This window comes from Schistocerca serialis, chromosome 5, assembly GCF_023864345.2.
Source record: "Schistocerca serialis cubense isolate TAMUIC-IGC-003099 chromosome 5, iqSchSeri2.2, whole genome shotgun sequence".
NCBI classification, from domain to species: Eukaryota; Metazoa; Arthropoda; class Insecta; order Orthoptera; family Acrididae; genus Schistocerca; species Schistocerca serialis.
Window position 1 is genome coordinate 9,295,840 of NC_064642.1, and position 22,321 is coordinate 9,318,160.

The window sequence follows — 22,321 nt, forward strand, 5'->3', positions numbered from 1 at the left end:
TAGCATTTTCTTGTTTAAGATGGTTTTTAATCTCCTAAGAAACACCTTCTCATTAACGTTCCCGAAACCTGGTCAATGGATCTGAAATGCTCAGTTCTTAAAACTGTGGCAATCATTTTAAAACATTAGTAGTTACCAAGGCATTTACAAACAGGCTAAACTTTAAAAATACACACCTCTTTGCGATTTTGTTTTCAGAATATTCATGCAACTGTTGAAAGGTGAATGTATCATGAGAAATGGTAATTTCTCTGAAATATTTGCCACTACGAACGTCTTTGGATGCCTGAACACGTGAGTGGTACGCACCATTTAGCAACCAGAGGTTGTACTGTTAGTAGAGCATGAGACAGTAAGTGGGGCTGCTGCATAGAGGGTGTGGAGAAGTCGCTGATAGAGGAGCTTCAACGGCGGGCATGCGATACAGAGGATGAATCTTATTTTAGGTGCTCTCTTATGTGTGACTGAATACAGACAGATGGATTTCGTAGAGAGACGACTCTTTTTTTGGGGGGAGGGGGGAAGTAACACGCACTAGGTTTTTATTTACTGCAAGCGGTAGCCGAGTAATTATTATAGAATAAAGATCACATTGTTTTAGCCATAGCTACGTTTCGGTACCCAGGGAGAATTATCAGTCATCTGTTCAGAATCTTAATTACTATTCTTCACCCAACACCTCCAGTTAAAAGTATTTTATTAGAGAACAATGAGGAAATATTAAGTAACTTAAATATTAATGTATGAGTTAATTTTTACGGTTTATGACAATTCTAGGAGAAACAGAGCTATACTTCATTTTAGAACGAGTCGTTTCTGTGTTATTAAAAGGGCTGTAATATACTTTCAAAACACCCGTTTATTTATTTGCGATATTGCACTGATGGTTATCCTCACTGTTTGAATGAAAAGTGTAACTTTAATACACTGTCACATCTTGCACTACTGCGTGGGAAGCTAGCTGCATGTTTTGGTAAGATAGCAAAACTCTCATTTCCAAAAGCAGCCTAATGTAAGATAAGGCAAACACACTCTCACTGATTTATTTGAGGGCATGCAGTACAGCACGTCATATTCCTGTAGTATACAGATAGAGCAGAGCTGGGTTAGCCGTTGCAAGATGAGAAACTGTTGTAGCACCTAAAAGAACTTTTTGAGATCATTTGCAAAATTTTCATATAAATTCTATAGATGCGTATTTCTAACGGGGAACGGTCTTAATACGCAACAGGTAGCCGTTGTGTATGATTGTTTAATGAGGAATCCATTCTGCGTACTGCGGCGGCGGGGTGCATACCGTCTCTTTACGACGGACCTACACCTACCTGTGAACATTGTCTCAGCAGATCATCAGTAGGAAAGCCGAGTGAAACCTACTGTACTTCGACGTGAACCAGGCTGCAATTAAACTCACTAATCTACGTTTCGGGAGAAAGTTTTCACACGAAATGAAATGTTGGAAATTTGGTCCCCAATTAATATATTCTAAAACTTAGGTGAACAAAAATCACTGCCAAGCCCGTGCTAGTCTTAACACAGTCACTCACAATCCCTTTCTCTGACTTTAGCAAGTTTATGGTGTTGCATTTTCCGAAAACGTAATAGCTACAAAAATACTGGTTGCTTTAGATCGATAATGCTCGCCAAATAGTAAGTCTGTCCGTACCAAATTCAGTCACAGTTTTTAGCCACCGACCTGCTCAATACGCCACGCGGAATATATGTCTTTTCTAGTCACAAAATTCACTTAATAATTCCGAAATTTCTACACACACATCGGAATAATTATACCGTCACTTTCCAACGCCTTTGATGTGTGAAACACTGCTAGATCCGGCAAATTATCATTTCCATCGGAACTACAGCTGCACACGTCCGATCTCTTTCACGGCTAGGCTTCGACTCGTTTCTAGAATGCTCCAAGTCTTCTCTACCAACAGAGAAAGGCGCGCGAAGAATATTGCTTTACCTTTGGTCAGTTTACTTAACAGCCAACAGCAAAACAACATTCTCCCGCGCCAGTCCGCGCTTTTCATCAATAACCAATCGCAAAATAGTAAACCTAACGACTGCACTTTTTACCGACGTAATTATCTAATATGCTGAAGTTTTGCTTATGCATAAATATTTTTACTATTGTTATTTATACCTGAATTAACTTTCCCTTTACCATAAACTTACTTCACAAATCTGTTCTACAAAAATCCCCTTTTCCCATATCCATACTTCTTCGAAATGTTCCCACACTTAATCCTACTACACAACTCGTTAAACAATTATCGTCATATTAACCTTAAACCACACTCACGCATCATCATACTGCACATTTATAACATTTAACATACACAAAAAGACATAATAACACTTTAAGAAAATACTAGAATAGTTTATGAAAAACATTCTATTACTTTAGTGCACTCTAGTGGGCACAATCGAAACTGAATCAGTCCCCCTATCCATTACTGTCCTCTATCGGCTGATACATGAACTACGTGGGCGTCCAGTCTCGCGTCACCATCTGTCACTATCCTGTCCTGAGACACATCTCCCACTTAACCGCCTCCGAGGCAGGATCGTTATACGACGCTACGCCTCAGTACTACTGATAAGCACTATTTATATTCAACTTTACTGACAAGTAGTCAGATTCAGTTTACTTCAGTTGGTTTCACACACGTCAGAAGTAATTTACACAGTTAATGTTCGTGTTCAGAATAAGGGTAGCAAAGTTGATCGTTACGTGCGCCACGCTGTTATCGCAATTTAAAACTACTTTCTTTCGCAGTGCTGGCGACAGGTTCTGGCACACACAGTTTACTACTACCAAGGTTAAGTGTAAGAATGTCACCTACATTTTCACTGACTCAGACTGGAGGCAGCAAGTTCTGCACCAGTGATTCAGTCACCCCATGTTGGAAGATGTGTGGTGGACGGAATGCAGCCACATGATGCAACCATGTAGGCTGCAGCGTAATTTCCCGAAATTGTGCGTTCGTCCGGCACACGGCCACCCTGTGACAGTCATAACGACTGTGATGTCGCAGGCCCTGGATTCCTGGGTTAAGAGAGAGTCCAGCGGGCGGCATTGCCCCTCCCCCCCCCCCCCCCCCCCCCGCCACCCAGGCAGCTGGCAGCGCACGCATGAGCGACATAAACACACACACACTCACTCGCTGTTCCCCAGACGCCATATGCCTGTGGTGGGCCGCGCGCTTACAGACACTTGTACAGCCTGCACGTACGTGTCCCTCTGACGAATGGTGCTGTGGGCAATACGACATGCACTGCAAGGGGGCTGGCTGCGTTTGGGTGTAACGAGGTCCAATGACCGTTCTTCCCGAGTTCATAAAATAAGCACTGCTGAATACAAAACACCACAGTTAATGTTTTTTACGGGATGGTGAATAAACATTGCGCGTCATCTGTCGTCGCCACTCTCAGGTTGATAAGCGAGTCTCATAGTTACAGAGGGTGACAGTTATTGAATTTTACGAAATAAAATCGTCATAAGTACTGAACGGTTTGCGTTAGGACGTTCAGACCGCACGTTTGGCCGCGGTGATGGGAATTAGTTTGTGATGTATGGTTTGCTTTAGCGACGAATCGCAGTCCGACTTGGATGCGTTCGTCAGAAAGCAAAATCGGCGCATTTGGGGAAAGCAGAATCCGCATTTCGCGATCGAGACGTTTCTTCACCGTCAATGGGTGACTGTGTGGTGCGCATTGTGCAGTCACGGAATAATCGGTGCGATATTCCTTGATGGTACGGTGACTACGAAATTGTACGCGAAGTTTTTGGAAGATGATTTCATCCCCATTATCCAAAGTGGCTCTGATTTCGACTATATGTGGTTCACACAAGACGGAGGTCGTCCCCATTGTAGCAGGAGAGTGATGTCCTGGAGGAACACTTTGGGAACCGCATTCTGGTTCTGGGGTACCCAGAGGCCACTGGCACGGGCCTCGATTGGCCGCCACATTCTCCGAATCTGAACACATGCGACTCCTTTTTGTGGCGCTATATTAAAGACAATGCGTACAGCAATAACCCCAAAACCATTGCTGAGCTGAAAACAGCCATTCAGGAGGTCAATGACAGCATCGATGTTCCGACACTTTAGCAGGTCATGCAGAATTTCTCTATTCGTCTGCGCCACATCATCGCCAATGATGGCAGGCATATCGAACATGTCATAACGTAAAACCGAATATCTGTAGTCAGATATACATGTTGAATGTTGTGTGTACACGCCGTTGTATGTGACTAATTTCCTTTTCTTTCAAAGAGCTCAATAATTGTCACCGTGTATATTCCAGAAAAGCAAGTCATTAGTCTCTCAAGCGGTAGGAGCAGATTTTTTAAACTCGATACCAGGTATCAGAAGATGTATTTTATATGCTTCCTACAAATCGCATAGGAAAAATTCGACGAAGTTTTCTTCAATTCGGTCATGGACGGTTGTATTCCCGTGTTTCCATGAATGGCCTGGAGTTCCATCCGTAATGATTATGATTTTGAAATTTGGAAATGTGTGGTCAGGTCTTACGGGACCAAACTGCTGAGGTTATCGGTCCCTAAGCTTACGAACTACTTAATCTAGCTTAAACTAACTTACACTAAGGACAAGATACACACCCATGCCCGAGGGGGAAGTCCAACCTTCGACGGGGAGAGACGCGCGGACCGTGATAAGGTGCCCTAGACCGGGCCGCTACCCTTCGGAGCCTTATGATTTCGACGTGATTCTATATTCTAAACTTCTTTCCCATCTTCAATTCATCTGCCTGTGGTGTCCATTTACTCTCATTCTAAAAGAAGCGCATTCACTAATATCTTCGAGAGGTGCAATGCATGACTGAAATTTGGAAAGCCGGTAAACTGTGTATAGAGGTGGAGTTACTGAAGTTTAGATCTAAATCAACATCTAAATACGGTGGTCGGCGGATGGTACGCTGTACCACTACTAGCCATGCCCTTGCTGGTTCCAGTTGCACGTACAGAACCGTATAGAAGGTCGTTTTTGACTATCTCTATCGCTGTATTGCGCGTCAAAAACGACCTTCTATACGGTTCTGTACGTGCCCCAGTTTTAGTTATCCTCGTGATCCTTGCGCGAAATCTACTTTGGTATCCTTAGAATCGTCATATCGTCAGTCTCAAACGCCGTTCTTTAAATTTTCTCAATAGTGTCTTGCCAAAGAAGAACATCGTCTTTCGAGTTCACTAAATATCGCAGTAATACTTGCATGCTGATCGAAACTGCCGGTAGTGAATCTAACAGTACGGCTTTGAATTGCTTCGATGTCCTCCTTTAATCCGACCAGGTGAGGATCCTACACACTTGGGTACCACTCAAGAATGGATCTCACCAGCGTTCTATACCTGTCTCCCTTATAGATGAGCTACAGATTCCTAAAATTCGGCCAATAAATCGAAGTTGACCATTCGCCTTCCATACATGTTCGTTCAATTTGATATCGCTCTGGAACCTTCTGCCCATATATTTGAACAACGTGACTATGCCAAGCAGGACACTACTAACTCAGGTTGTTTCCCCTGTTCATCACCATTAACTTACATATTTCTACCGTTAGAGCTACCTGCCATTCATCACACAACCAGAAATTTTCTCTAGGTCGTATTGTATCCTTGTACACATGTTCAGCGATGGCGCACTCCCACACACGGCAGCACTTTTATATAGCTGCTGACCCCGTCCATCTCATCATTTATGTGTACAGGGAATAAGAGCGGTCCTATCACCACTTCCCTGGAGCACTCCTGCTGAGACACTTGTCTCTGATGAGCACTTGCCACAGAGGACAACGTTCTGGATTCTATTACGTAAGAAATCTTTGAGCCACTCACATGCCTGAGATCTGTTCCATTTACTCCTGCTGTAGCGTCGCATGTTGTTCCGAGAGAATGTTTGCTTTAGGATATCTTGCTGTGTGTAACTTCAGGGCCTACCTGGGAGACACACGTGCTTCTGTCACTGTATGCCGTGGGAAAGCTATTCAATGTATCATACATTCACCACCTATAGGAATCTAAATAAAGAATAGTACTTTTCCTTTAATCGCTTTCAAAATTTGTATACTGCACTCTGTTATTAATAGAAAAGTGGTGTGGAAACCTCAGCGTCCTAGCGGGCATATTATCAGACATAAAAAAATTTACTTTAAAGTTAGAAAAACCACATTTAAGAAAGGAAATTCACCTGGGAACATTTATCACTTGTTTTGGTTGTCAAGTGAAATAATCACCTGAGGTATCAGGGTATAGAATTACTTAATTGACTAGAATAACTTCAGAAAGAACTAATAAAATCAGTATTTATTTTATTATGTTGTAAGAGGTCCGAGCAGATGTAATTTCGATGTATTGCTCATGCGCTGCCTGCGATATGCAAGGTCTCTGACCAGAGAGCAGTGTTGACTGCAGTGGGAACTGTGTAGCTGTAGCAGTAAGTTGTGGATAGTCTGCAGTCTGGTCTGGTCTGGTGTATCGTGTTGGCTGGCCCGGTCGCGGTGCAGCGATGACAGAGCCTGAGTATTATTGTATAAGGTAAAAAGCAGCCTCGCGCATATGTAGTAATATCTCAAGTCGCATGTAAATGCTTTGAAACTCTCGTAATAGTAATCTTCCTCATAAAAAGTAACTTTTAACAACCATTCATTTCAATTTAAAGAATTTACTAATTTCTCCCATCCATGATCATACCGATTATTGCAATAGAAAAATCAGTTGCTTCCTTTCATAAATGACAAATAGGTCGGCCAGCATTGCACAGAGCTGTGCCGAGACTTTGCGGATGCCGGTCCCTTTATACCTGCGGCGTGCCCCCCACCACCTGGCCGCGGGAGCCTGAATCCAGTGGAGCCGGCGGGCGAGGTGGAGGGGGAAGCGGGTGCGCCGTTCGTGTCTCCGTCAGAGCATTCCGGTCGCGTCTCGTGAGCTGGACGGTTCCTGGTGCGTTCCTGCCGTATTGCGGCTAATGCTGGATTCCAGGCCGCGCTCAGTTGATAACCTTCGTCCCTGTTCACAAGATTCCCGTGGACCTTTATTTCTATTGATTCTTTAATGACGCTGTGCCAATAGCTCCCGGCTCGGCACAGCACCCTGGTGTTCTCGAAATGAAAGGTGTGGTTTTCTTTGATGCTATGTTCAGCTATAGCAGATTTCTCTATCTGTCCAAGTCGGACCTGCCTGGCGTGTTCCTCGCACCTTTTCGAGATGCAGCGCTGCGATTGTCCAATGTACTGTGCACCACATTCGCAGGCATTGCTGTATATACCAGGTGTGTTGAGTTTGAGTGGGTCTTTAGCTGAGCCCAGCAGCTCTTTCGTCTTCGGCGGTGGTCGGAAGACGGTATTCATGTTTGATTTTCTCAGTAGCCTCCCGGTTTTGGCTGAAGACACTGCCACCCGGCTGGAAGCCCGAGAATTCTTAGCCAGCTAATGTGCAAGAGTTACACAAGCCTGTCATGGGAAAATGATCCTAGGTGATTTACCCACTTTGCTAATGACGTATATCTAGGTGTGATTGCTATTGTAACAGAGCAGCCAGAAAGTCAGCTGGAGTAAAATCTGTATCTAAAGAATATTTCCAGGATTATTGTCTTTTCGTTTTTGTGCATTAACATTACTTTAATATTTGCATGTCAGATTGACGAGCCGGCCGAAGTGGCTGTGCGGTTAAAGGCGCTGCAGTCTGGAACCGCAAGACCGCTACGGTCGCAGGTTCGAATCCTGCCTCGGGCATGGATGTTTGTGATGTCCTTAGGTTAGTTAGGTTTAACTAGTTCTACGTTCTAGGGGACTAATGACCTCAGCAGTTGAGTACCATAGTGCTCAGAGCCATTTGGACCATTTCAGATTGACGCAGATGCATCTGTGTATAAGGACTGGTGCAGCCCAGTTTTCGGGAGAGTATGGTCATGAGCGAACATTCTGATTGGCAGTCAGTATGGTCAGCCAGTCAGTATTGAGACGGTTCCCGCTCGATACCTGATAGTTATACCGGGAGTGCGGCTGGAAGAAGGGAGTCGCTCACTAGCTTTAAACGCGGACGATCATGTTACTAGTGCCAGTCAAAATAAAGTGTAAGATGAAGAATTACTTATTGTTGAGCTAAGTCGATAGCAGTTATAGTTGAGGACCGCTTGGCGAAATTTCAGAGGTTCTGACTAAATCTGTTGGGCAGATAATCACATGTAAAATATTGACCTTCATAGAATCTACGTGGCACGTTTCAGTATTGAACTACTGAGCATTTTTTGCGAGCAGTTTCTTTTTTAGAAATCTACAAGAAGTACCGAATGTAATAACTTATATTAGTGTTGCAATTAATGACTGTGAAAACGTTCAATTTGGGTCAGGTTTGGACAGATTTCTGGCTGCTGTACGTGGGAAAAGTGTGTTTGTATCTTGAACTGGAAGGAAATAGCCAATAAATGTGGACTGAAGAGTACCTTTTCATAGGTTATCAAGGACAAAATAAACATTATTGTATAGAAATTTCGAACAGTATTATGCAGAAGCCAATCCAGTTCCTTATTGCCCGATAAAATTTGGTTGACAGTATTTTTTCAGAACTTTCTTTCATAACTAGAGTTGCGCGGCCTCAGTAATTCTAGATATTAGGTGGTGTTTTTTATCAACGCTGCTTTTACATCATCTTGTAAGTGTCTACATTGCCGAGTGAAAGGACACTGAGCAGACGCCATTCTGAGGTAGGCGAATTTTAATTTGCAGCCTGCACAGTGACAACGACGAATAGACACGACAAACTGAACCTCGACCTGCCACACTACCTTCGTCAACAATCTACAGTGTGGCACCATGTCGAACACTTTCCGGAAATCTAGGAATATCGATGAAGTATCCGAGACTTGTACCACGTCCGCAAGAAAGACACGAACATGCAGTTCATCCTCTATATTCAAGAACAGAGTCAACTGAACATAAATGTTCTTCTTTGAATCCCACAAACAAGTAACAAACTTTATAATTAGTTTCTAACAGAAAAATAAGTTTACGACTAAGCAACATAAGTAGTTGGAATACAGGTCTTGGTTGACAAAGCAACATGATGGAAGCTTCTACAGTCAGGGTACGTCCTCCACTAGTTCGACTACCAAACGTTCGCCTTGAGCGGGGCACATTGGAAGAGAGTAACTTTTAAGTTACGCTCTGTACAATTTCACAGTCTCTGCAGTCTTGCCAGATGAGTCTGACGGAATACCAACAGGCCCGCGAGCAGTCTGTGAAGCTCGCATGGCGGCGTCCTCCATTAAGAAGATCATATCGCTTGTAAGTGAACTGCGCTAGATCCGGAGTAGACTTCTTGCCTTGGCTGGCGGCGTAGTAAGTGCCGTGATCGGCGCGGGCGCGGTGCAAAACACCCGCAAGGCGGAAGTACACACCCTTCTGATTCGTTGTACCTGACATTGGCGGATGCAACAAAAGGTTAGTGGCAGGAGCGACCTCTCTTGCTGGTTTACACACCCTCTGTGCTTTGGTCAGGTGTATCGAAGGTCCTCTACAGGAAGCTCTGCAAATGGCACAGGCGAACGTCGTGTAGTTGCAGGGGCTGAGCTGGCAACCAGCCCGACGGCGGTCTTGTGCAGGGTGGCGTCGGCGCTTGACGGCTTCTGCGACATCGCCAGTGGAACCTACCTGTTGCACTTCATCTACTTCACAGGATGTCAGACGAGAAAAGGACGAGCAGAGTTTCGCACGTGCGATGCTTTCCAAAACTGTGCTGATTTGTGGACAGAAAATTCTCTGTCTCATGAAAATTTATTTTATTTGCACTCAGGAAGTGTTCAAGCGTTCTGCAGCGAACCGGTATCAATGACATTATTGGTCTCTTTTACCTTTTTCCATACAGGAGGCACCAGCCCTTTTTCCATTCGCTTGGGGCTTTGCGCTGAGCGAGAGATTCACGATAAATGCAAGGTAAGTGCCGGGCCTGTGTCACAGCGTCATTTCTGCATAACCGAACTGGTATTCCATACAGGCTCGGCAACTTACTTGTTTCCAGTTGAGGTGAGTATGCGCTTGGTTCAAATATACGTGAATGGGGCTCCATTTCAAAAACTTGTTTTTCGTAGGTTGTGCGTCACCAGAAATGCACCAGTCACTGCCTGACTCAAAGCTACTCAGAAACTGAACCTCCGCTAGTGAGCCTACAACTAATAGAACACTTTACCGGTCCATAGCGAGTGCCCGCATACACAGTGCCCTTCTCCGTCCAATTTATCCTCGTATACGGCGCAAACGTTTCTGGCAGCCTCGGCTGGTGTCATCCCTCTGTTGAACTCAAACATTAGAATGCGGCGGAAATATTCGGATTTCTTCATTTGACACTCTATTATCTTTAAATGCGAACATTTTGGGTTAGGCTTTACCGTGACTGTTACTGATATTAAATGAAACAAGTTTATTGTTACCACTCACCGTTTTATTTATTGACAGCCGTCAAGAGTACAACGGACTGACCTCATTTACAAATAATCCATCACACCAACAGTTTGCACTCCTTGTCACCTTGAAACTATATGTACATCAACTACTGGCATATTTTAAAGCATTAACCAATGTATTACCCCAACCTTTAGGCAGATACTGTATGTAACATGAAACCACAAGACTCCTTCCCTTGCAAATGTTTGCTCTCATAAAAAAGCTCTATCCAGCCTCTCTCCTTCTTCCTCTCCTTCTACCTCCAGCCTCTCACATTATTAATCCCAATCAAGTATTGTCTTCTATGTATAATTTTACTGCTGTAGCCAATATCATTATTGTACTTAAAATATGTAACGTTTCACCTGATTGTTATTAACAAGTATGAAATTTAAGCCATATTAACATTTCACCTGATTGCATTAACGAGTACGAATGTTAAGCTTTACCTGAAGTTCACACACATATATTCGACACCTCAAAACAAACTCCTCGTAATCCTTTGAATAATTATTCTGTAATAATGTTGTTACGATGTATATTCTATATACTTCGCGATTATGTCTTCTCTTCTGCTATACGGACCTTGCAGCCAGCAGATTCCACACGCCATATTTGTTTACAAATGTGACACTATACATCTGATGTGTTACTATAGCGAATAGGAACCTGTGACCACTGGAGGTACTCTATTTTGCTTATTTTATGTTTAGCTTTAGATATCAGTTTAATTAATTAATTAATTAATTTTTTGTCACAAGAAATCCAAAACCATGTTCTGAAATAGTGTCTTGTTTCTCCACTAGGCACTGCCACAAGTTCCTCCAACAATCGTAACACAACACACATACAAATGTCATACTAAATAATGTAAATCCACCAGATGATGGAGGTTTAAACCTTTGAAACTCTTCGTGGAAATAAATAAAACGGTAACTGGTAACAATGAACTTGTTGTTTCATTTAAACTCTATTTTCTACCTTGCACACCTTCTCTCTCTCTCTCTCCAAACGACAAAATGACAGTATGTAAACTCAAACAGCAACTGATAACTACAAATAAAAAATGATAATGGATAAATAAACCCATAGCAAACGGAATACCAACAGGCAAAACAAAGCCGCTACGATCTTATGCTGCACCAACATAACAAATCGAGCAGAGGTACATTTAGAAGACATTTCGCGTGAAATGAGGGGAGGGGCGAACCGTCCCACCGCCGGGGGTAGCAATTTTTTTGGGAGGGTGGGGGGCTAAATCTTAAATCTGAATATGGTTCCTATAAACAACACAATCACAACTTCCTGGCAGATTAAAACTGTGTGCCCGACCGAGACTCGAACTCGATTCGAGTTCGAGTCTCGGTCGGGCACACAGTTTTAATCTGCCAGGAAGTTTCATATCAGCGCACACTCCGCTGCAGAGTGAAAATCTCATTCTGGGAACACAATCACAGTTTTGAATAAATGAAGAAGAGTAATAATAAGTTGGAAAAAGAAATAATTAACCAATTCTAGTGTCTTACAGGAAATTATCTACGGTATTGTAAGACAGATGACAAATGAGTAGTTCACCTTCGGTGCGTCTATCAAAATAACAAACCTTGCTGATTGCCATTCCAGTTGCTACCATGAACCTATGCTTGAAAACCACTACAGAAGCGAAAAACTTGATAATAAAGGCATTAAAATAAATGTCATCACATGATGGCCTAACAGTTCTGATACAGCAACCGTTAACCTCTACAACAATAACGCCGAGAAAAACTCTTTGTGAGAAATACGTGAAGAATGAGTAAAATATGAATTGCTAGTCACATTTCGTAGCCTTCTGAAGCAACACATAGTTAAGCTGCATTTACTTGTGGGAAGATGCGCGCAGTTCTTCCTTCACCGCACTCTCTCCCTTGGATCAGCAATTAATGCCCTTTACGTTGTTCTTCTTGTAACGCTCCTCTAAATTATTTTCTTCTGCTTTGTTTGTAACTGACTAAGTTTTCCCTCAATCCATTTTCTTTATCGGTGTTGCTCCGTAGCCAACAGACGTTAATATGAAAATTATACAGGGGAAACCTGCAACGCTTTATTCTGGAGCTAAAGCATCTACATTTCATTGCACAAACTGGCTAACATGAACGTATTTCACAATGTTTGCGTTCCAACTACTTTATTTGTGAGCTAAGTGTTATTCTCCGCTAAAGTAAGTGAAAATATCTGTAATATAATGTATGTGTGCAAACATGTTTACTTTTGAATTGTTTACATATGTCATCTTTTTGCATTCATTTGCATAATAAAGATTTGTGTCGGATAGGCGTACATTTGTTTTGCCTAGCAGCGAAGTATGTTCGAATGGTTCAAATGACTCTGAGTACTATGGAACTTAACATCTGAGGTCATCAGTCCCCTAGAACTTAGAACTACTTAAACCTAACCACCCTAAGGACATCACACACATCAGTGCCCGAGGCAGAATTCGAACGGTTCCACACTGAAGCACATAGAACCGCTCGGCCAAACGGCTGGCTAATGGCGAAGTAGCTTGCCAAATGTCAGCCTGTGCAAACCCGTAGCTAGAGGTCCTATTTCAAATACCATACGCGAATTATAACTTGGCACGTGGACTTCCTAGTAGACACGGTAAAATAACTTAACTCATAGAAATAACCAATTAGTAAGAAGTAGCAGTTACTGTAACAAGCGCTGATCTGATACTATAAGTTATTCGAGAGACTGTCAGTAGTGCGTGGCGCAGTGGTTTTACCGAACTGCGTGCTACTAGTTTGCGTCAGCTGAGACCCGACGTCGGATAAACGAAGAAAGCTCAGGGACTGACCATCTGTAAGGTATTCCACAGTGCATGGATATAGCCATCAGTCTGGGCGCCATCGGTTTATCGAAGTATGTACTTCGGTTTATTGCTATCTAACTACGCAGAGCGACCATAAGGAATTCGTGTGACAATAGAAATAACCGTCAGTAAATGAGTATTAGAAAATTTCTGTGTGGCAGTTATAACCACATACATCTAACTGTCAGACTGTGTGCCGTCTATGGAAACAACCATCACCCAATGAGTATACCTGTAAGTTATTTTGGCAGTTAGTTCTCGCTCACATTTCCTTTCCTCAGGAATTTACAGGCTACCAGTATAGGTAACCTGGAACAGTATACTCCTCCCGTCCCCCACGTGGTTCCTATTTGATCTAATTCGTTTCCCCCATCTGCTCCTCCTCCTCGAACATATCCGCGTCCTCTGCACCTCCTGCCGACTTGATCAGCCCCATCCCCTCGTTGCTCATCTCCAAACCCCGCCCACTACTGTGCCTTCATCGTTGTGTCTCCCCTACCCTCCATCTCTACACCCTTCATCTCCTTTCCCGAGGTGGCTTCCATCAACTCCCCCTCCCAGATGATGCCCTCTCTCCCTCCATTTACCCCTCCTATCAACTCTGATCCTCACCCCCTCCTCCCTACCTCTCCCCAAACCCTTCAATCCTGTTTCCTTTTCCGCGCCTACCCTCTCTTTAACTCCTTTCTCTTCCCCGAGACCATAAGCTTTTCCCTCCACTGCCTTCCCCACTACTTCTCGCGTCCTCCCTGCCCCCCTCCTTTTTTCTGTGTGCTGTCCGTCCATCGGCATCCCCCTTCTTTTGCTTTTCCTCTCCACCCCCCTTTTTTCCCCTCATGTGTCCACGTCCTCCCCCCCCCCCCCGCCCATATCCATTTGTACTCTATAGTGCAGTATTCCATGAGTGTTCAGTGTTTTGCATCCCCCTTTATAAGTGCTGCGAACATAAACCAGACTGTCGCCGTGTTTTGTAATTGTGCCTGTCTAGTTACTATGTGTTTTCACCAGCATTGTCCACCCTTAGTTTTTTTTCTTGGCATCTTTTCGCCATGTTCGTTTTTAAGCAGCCACTGTTTTAGCGCCTGTTTTTGATGTTATATCTCCTAAATATGTTTTTTTTCAGTTTTCTGAGGACTGCAGAGTGGCGTATTGTGCTGCTGCCAGCCCGCGCTCCCTCTGGGAGGGGGGGGGGGGGGGGGGGGAAATCGAAATCCAATAAAGAAAAAAAAGTAACCTGGAAGTAGCTAACCACCTCGCAGCTTCCAAAAGGGCGTAGCAGAAGACAATATTTCCAGAGAGAACAAATACTGGAACTAAACAATCTTTTTCATATTTCTATTGATGTAACTGCAGGACGTCAGGGGGTTCATATCAAATTAACTTCTCGATGGGCTGCAGATCTGAAACTTTCAACATAGCTCAGAAGCCGATGACAATGCAAAATTAATTCACTCCTTTTCTGGTATGTGGCGGAGACTGCATAATTTTCTCCCACTCTATGTTTGTTACATAAGCCTGACTTCAAACTAACCTCCCGATGAGGTAGAGACCTGAAACTTTCGACATGGCTCAAAAGCAGATGGGAATGCGATATTATTGCGCTTTTTTGTTTTGTGTTTGATGGATGGTGCAGGGAGGCAATTATTGAACTATATGAAAAAAACTTAAATTAGCTACAAACTATGGCGTACATACACTTTCTTCAACATGTAACCGTCACTACATATATTCGTATTTAGGTTATGATATATTCGATGAACCATGAACCATGGAACTTGCCGTTGCCGGGGAGGGTTGCGTGCCTCAGCGATAGAGATAGGCGTACCGTAGGTGCAACCACATTGCAGGAGTATCTGTTGAGAGGCCAGACAGACGTGTGGTTTCTGAAGAGGGGCAGCAGCCTTTTCAGTAGCTGCAGAGGCAACGGTCTGGATGATTGACTGATCTGAACTTACAGCATCAACCAAAACGGCCTTGCTGCGCTGGTACTGCAAACGGCTGAAAGCAAGTGGAAAACACAGCTGCAATTTTTCCCGAGGACATGCAGCTTTACTGTATGGTTAAACGATGATGGCGTCCTCTTGGGTAAAACATTCCGGAGGTAAAATAGCCCCCCATTCGGATCTGCGAGTAGGGATTAATCTGAAGGACGTCGTTATCAGGAGGAACAAAACTGTCGTTCTACAGATAGGAGCGTGGAATTTCAGACCCCCGAAACGGGCAGGTAGGTTAGAAAATTTAAAAAGAGAAATGGTTAGAGTAAAGTTAGGTATAATGGGAAATAGTGAAGTTCAGTGGCAGGAGGAACAAGATTTCTGGTATAGTGAATACAGGGTTATAAATACAAAATCAAATAGGGGTAATGCAGGAGTAGGTTTAACAATGAATAAAAAAAGAGATGCGCGGCTAAGGTACTACGAACAGCATAGTGAACGCATTATTGAAGCCAAGATAGACACGAAGCCCACGTCTACCACAGTAGTACAGATATATATGCCGCAGATGAAGAGAATGAAGAAATGTATGATGAGAAAAAGAAATTATTCAGAAAGTGAAGGGAGACGAAAATTTAAAAATCATGGGGGAATGGAATTCGATATTAGGAAAGGAAAGAGAAGGAAAAGTAGTAGGTGAATACGGACTGGGACAAAGGAATAAAATAGGAAGCTGAGTCGAAGATTTTTGCACAGAGCATAATCACAGCTAACACTTGGTTAAAGGATCATGAAAGAAGGTTGTGTACGTGGAAGAGAGTTATATAATGGTAAGACAGAGGTTTAGTAACCAGGTTTTAAACTGCGAGGCATTTCCAGAAGCAGATGAGGACTCTGACCACAATCTATTGGTTATGAACTGTGGATTAAAACTGGACGAACTCCAAAAATGCGGGAATTTAATGGTACGGAACCTGGATAAACTGAAAGAACCACAGTTTCAGAGAGATCATTAGGGAACGACTGACAACTGTGATGAAAGAAATGCAGTAGAAAAAGTATGTAAAAAGACGAGGGCTAGTAGAAATCCTTGGGTAACAGAAAAGATATAGAATTTAAGTGATGCAAGGATAAAATATAAAAATCCAGTAAATAAAGCAGGCAAAAAGCAATAGAAATGTCTCAAAAATGAGATCGACAGGAAGTGCAAACTGCCTAAGCAATTATGGCTAGAGTACATATGTAAGAACGTAGAAGCATATATCACTAGGGGTAAGATAGATACTACATACAGGAAAATTAAAGAAACCTTTGGAGAAAAGAGAACCGCTTGTATGAATATCAATAGCTCAGATGGAAAACCAGAAGGAGTATATAGAGAGTCTATACAAGGGAACGTACTTGAGGACAATATTATGGAAATGGAAGAGGATGTAGATGAAGATGAAATGGGAGATGTGATACTGCGTGAAGAGTTTGACAGAGCACCAAAAGACCTAAGCTGAAACAAGGCCCCAGGAGTAGACAACATTCTATTAGAACTACTGACAGCCTTGGGAGAGCCAGCCATGAGAAAACTCTACCATCTGGTGATGAGACAGGCGAAATACCCACAGACATCAAGATGAATATAATAATTCCAATACCAAAGAAAGCAGGTGTTGATAGGTGTAAAAATTATCGAAATATCGGCTTAATAAGTCACGGCAGCAAAATACTGACACTATTTCTCTACAGACAAATGGAAAAAATGGTGGAAGCCGACCTCGGGGAAGATCAGTTTGGATTCCGTAGAAGTGCTGCAACGCGTGAGGCAATACTGACCGTATGATTTACCTTAGAAGATAGATTAAGGGAAGACAAATCTACGTTCCTAGCATTTGTAGACTTAGACGAAGCATTTTACAATATTGACTGGAATACTGTGTTTCAAAATCTGAATGTGGCAGGGGTAAAATACAGGGAGCGAAAGGCTCTTCACAATTTGTTCAGAATCCAGATTGTAGTTATAAGAGTTGAGGGCACTAAAGGGAAGTAGTGGTTGGAAAGTGAGTCAGACAGGGTTGTAGCCACTCCCCGATGTTATTCAATCTGTATATTGAGAAAACAGTAAAGGAAACAAAAGAAAAATTTGAAGTAGGAATTAATATTCATGGAGAAGAGATAAGAACTTTGAAGTTTGCTGATGACATTGTAATTTTGTCAGAGACAGGAAATGACCTGGAAGAGGAGCTGAACGGAATGGACAGTATCTTGAAACGAGGATATAAGAGGATAATGGAATGTAGTCGAATTAAATCAGGTGATGCTGTGGGAATCAGGGTAGGGAATGAGACACTTAAAGAAGTAGATGAGTTTTGCTATTAGGGATGCAAAAGAACTGATGAATGTCGAAGTAGAGAGGATGTAAAATGTAGACTGGCAATTGCAAGGAAAGCGTTTCTGAAGAAGAGATATTTGTCAACTTTGATTGTAAATTTAAGTGTCATGAAGTCTTTTCTGAAAGTATTTGAATGGGTGATAGCCCTGTATGGAAGTGAAACATGGACGATAAATATCTTAGACAAGAAGAGAATAGAGGGCTTCGAAATGTGGCGCTACAGAATTATGCTGAAGATTAGATGGGTAGATCACGTAACTAATAAGGAGGTACTGAACAGAATTGGGGAGAAGAGGAATTTGTAACTCCACTTAGCTAGAGGAAGGGGTATGCCTGCCATCGTTGGCGATGACGCGCCGCAGACGAATAGCGAAATTCTGCATCATCTGCTGGACTGTGGGATGACCGATGCTGTCTATGACCTCCTGAATATCTGTTTTCAGCTCAGCAATGGTTTTGGAGGTAAAGCTGCACACCTTGTCTTAAAAATATCACCACAAAAAGGAGTCACATGAGTTCAGATCTGGAGAGTATTGAGGCTAATTGAGGCCCGTGCCGATGACCTCTGGGTACCCCAGAGCGAGAATGCGGTCCCAAAAGTGCTCCTCCGGGACATCAAACACTCTACTACTTTGATCAGTTCGAGCTCCGTCTTGCATGAAGCATATCTTGTTGAAATCATGGTCATTTGGATAACGGGGATGAAATCATCTTCCAAAACCTTCACGTCCCGTTTAACAGTCACCGTGCCATTAAGGAGTATCGCACCGATTATTCCGTGATTGGGCATTGCACTCCAGAGAGTCACCTGTTGAGGGTGAAGAGACTTCTCGATCGCTAAATGAGGGTTCTTAGTCCCCCAAATGCGCCAATTTTTCTTATTGACAAAGCCCTCAAAATGAAAGTGGAATTCGTCGCTAAACCAAACCATGCATGGTCATATTAATTCCCATCATGCCCCGCGGCCAACCGTGCAATTTGAACGTCCTAACTGAAACCGTTCAGACGTTATGGCGATTTTATTTCATGTAGGTCAATAATTGTCACCCTGTACTTTCCTCTTCTGTCTGTCGTTCGGTACAAATTGATTTTAAACTTTCTTCGTGATGAGCTAGAGATTTGAAATGTTCAACGTAACTGAGAAGCGGATGACAGTGTAATATTAACTCGCTTTCTCATCCGGTCTGTGGTGGAGTGCAGCTTGTGTACCACTCCTATTTCCACCTTTACCTGTTCAGAAGCGAATATTTCGCTGTAAGAGCGACTGCTGGGAAGTCTCCGTGTGACCTCGAATTTCCCTGTTTTTACCTTCATGGTGTTTTCACCGTCCGATTTATATTTGGAGGGAAGCAGTATACTGATTGACTCAGATGAAGAGAAACTGCAAGAAACCTGAGATTTACCTAAGGTCTCAACCGTAGTTCATCAACATGTTTTAAATAGACCGAACAATTTCTCATACACGTGACTAAAAACACAAAATAATTATTTAAGTAAAAAACATGCTAATATATGTTTTCTGAAACGGAATAAAAAGTGTAAAACAATTTGTCTTAGCGTTATACAGATTCATGAACTTATACTGATAGTCCTAAAAATCTGTGCTCGTGAATTCTTAATAGCTATGACAAAAGTTGTAAAATTTAAAACGAAAATGTGGGGCACATGCAGCAGGTTACAGGAAGGAGCCCATAAGGTAGCTGTCGTTCAGAAAAATCACTCAACTGCTGACACCATTTGCTGTTTAGCAGAACTGTTGGTCATGAGGTGAACTATTCGTGCGTCAGTTATCAATTACATGTGTCCCACTCGTTTATTTCTCTTTTTGCAAGTATTTTCACCTATCTGTATGGGGTTAGGAGTCGGCTTTGGGCTAAAAGAAATTATTTTATGCCTGTAGTCCATTTTAAGAGAATGTTATACACAATACTAAACGTAAAAGATGCACAACGTTCTGAATTCTTGGAGAAGTATAATTACGCACTAAAAAATGGTGGCTGAAGAAATTTTGCAGAAATCAAGCAATTTCTCAAATATCACGTAAATCTTTATTACCATTATCTCAGTTTCCTCAAATGCAATATCTTGCGCTACACCTATTGAACTAAGTCTCGAATTTAGCCTCCCCCCTGTTGAGCTTAAATCATACTTGCAAAAGCACGTATTTCACATTTCTGTTTTATTTGTTCTATGGCAACAATTAGTACAATTACTGTAGAAGCTTCGTGAGTTAATTTCTAATAGCCACCGATAACGTGTAAAGATATAACATGAAACACCGATAAGTCGTTAATTAGTAAAGGTTATGGCACGACATTCCTGCCAGTTCGAAATACCAGCAGTTTTAATTATAGTGATAAATTATTCCGACGGCCTTCACCTAATTAGTTACTTCGGTAGAAAACAACCTGAGAGTTACGAATAATTGTGGAAGTAACTGATATAAAAAATAACTGTAACCGCAGTGCTTACCGAGTTTCTCTGAGACCCATAGTTCTGCTCGGAACTTCTTGTTTTGGATAATTTGAAACGTTCCATGCGTTTCGCAACTTCTGCCCGCGTATGCGACTTACCGCTATTCAGTGTCGCAGTGAGCAGTCGCTGAGTGCATATTGAAGAGGCTTGCCATTGTTTCTTTGTTTTTAAGGCGTGCAAGGTATATGTACTACAGTTGAAGAGAAACAAGTCTATAAATACACGATTTCATGGAACCCGTAGCTTGCACGCGTCATTTACACCACAGCAAAGAATCGTTAAGAAGCGAAAATCGTTTGTGTTGGAAGTACTTAGAGAATTCTACTCGCCTCTATTCAGGGAAAGAGAAAAAGTAAGCGGAATTCACTAATACACTCTACGAGTGACATAATTTAATGTTGGTTGACGCAGCTTAAAATAGGGATTATATCTCAAAAGGTATTGCACTGTAAACGTTTCTTGTCCCCTATTTACGTAAAGAAGACGAATGAGAATGTGTGGTATCTGAAAATAGGACGTCACGGATGAGTGCTGGGACGGGAAGGGAGAGTAGGGACGACGCTTGTAATTTTCGCTCGGGGCAGCAAAATCTCTTCAGGCGGTCCTGGTGTCTACTGAAGACTCACTTTAAATACGAAGTTTTAATGTTTCTCCAGGCCTAATAACCAATTTACTTTGATATTACCAGTGTTCTCCATTAATTAAAAGCTTCTACTTTGGGTAATTTTTCTGAATGGCTTATTTATAAGTATAGTCGGACTAAAGTGCAGACAGCAAGATCAGTTGATATTTGTGTCGCTGAGAACACGAAACTTTATAATCCCGTTATCCTGTAGCATTCTCCTTCGAAACACAATTAATGTTAGGATTTATTTATACATTTCTCAGCAAAGAGAGAGGTGGATATTGCTTAATCAGCCAATCGCCATCTTAACTTCACATAGGCACTGTACGATTAATCGCTCCAAGTACAAACCGAAGACACATCGTCACACTCAGTAATTTTCTCTTGGTCACGTAGCCGTTTACCATAGAAAAGGCGTTAGATACATAATTAATATGTCAGTGACGACACCAGCCAACTTTGTTTGCCTCACTGAAGTCACAATCCAATATGGTGGCCATCACTCCCCCTTACCTATCACACGACAGATCACGTTCCTTTCATCTATCGTATTACAACTCATGCTCTTGTTATCTAACAAATGAGAAGATACGTCGTCCCTCTCCCGTTCTCACTCCAGCCAGTATCTGTGTTGTATTGTAACGAAATGGTCAGTCAGAGTGTAATATTGTAGACTGCATTAACTTGAAATCAAACTGTAGCCCCAGAGCAGTCATTTGGCTGTGATCAAAAGTATTTTTACCACTCTGTTGAAAAATAAGTATCCAAAAAGACACGTATAGGGTGTATCCTGTAATATTTCCCATCCAAAATAGGTCAACAAAAACACACTCACGGACATACTCACACACACTAAAAACAATTATAATCTTTTTTGTGAAATGCGTAAAATGGGGCCATGTTAAAAGCAGCGCCCACTATGTTTTGATTGTTCTCTAAAAATGTTTATGTCAAATACTAAACTATTCCTGCAGTAAATTTCATCTTGCATCTGTAAATTCCATATAATAAGGTACCTAGTTTAGACCACATTCCAAGGTCACGAAACTACCCTTTTCCGGCTACTTTGCACACACAAAAATACGAGTATTTTAGTGTTTTTGGTTCGAAAAACAGTATTCTTATATACTATCTTTATTCATTTTCGAATATACGTACGTACACACACAGAAAAGAACATTGTCTTTGTTTTTACTTGGTGTAGTGTGAGTAACAACCGAAGAGCTAGCATAATTTTAATTTAGAATTTAAGTCTATAACCGTATCATCTAATTCTTTCACCAGTCAGAAGTTTGAAAATACCACACATATATGTTCCCAAATTCTAATAAATACGGTTTTTTCCCTTTTTTATAACTTTAACAGTTTGTTCCATCCCTTCTTGACATTCTTCTAGCTGACCGCTTATGTGGATTTCAGTTTTACCTTTCGTTTTATCAATCACACTACTGGTAAATTATTTCATGTGTCTGGGGTGTACGTTGTCCACTCTTCTCCAACATGATCTTGCGAAATATCCACATAAAACAAGAAATCTATACTATTAGCAAACAAACGCTCATTATCCGTAGCTATTTCGTAGATTC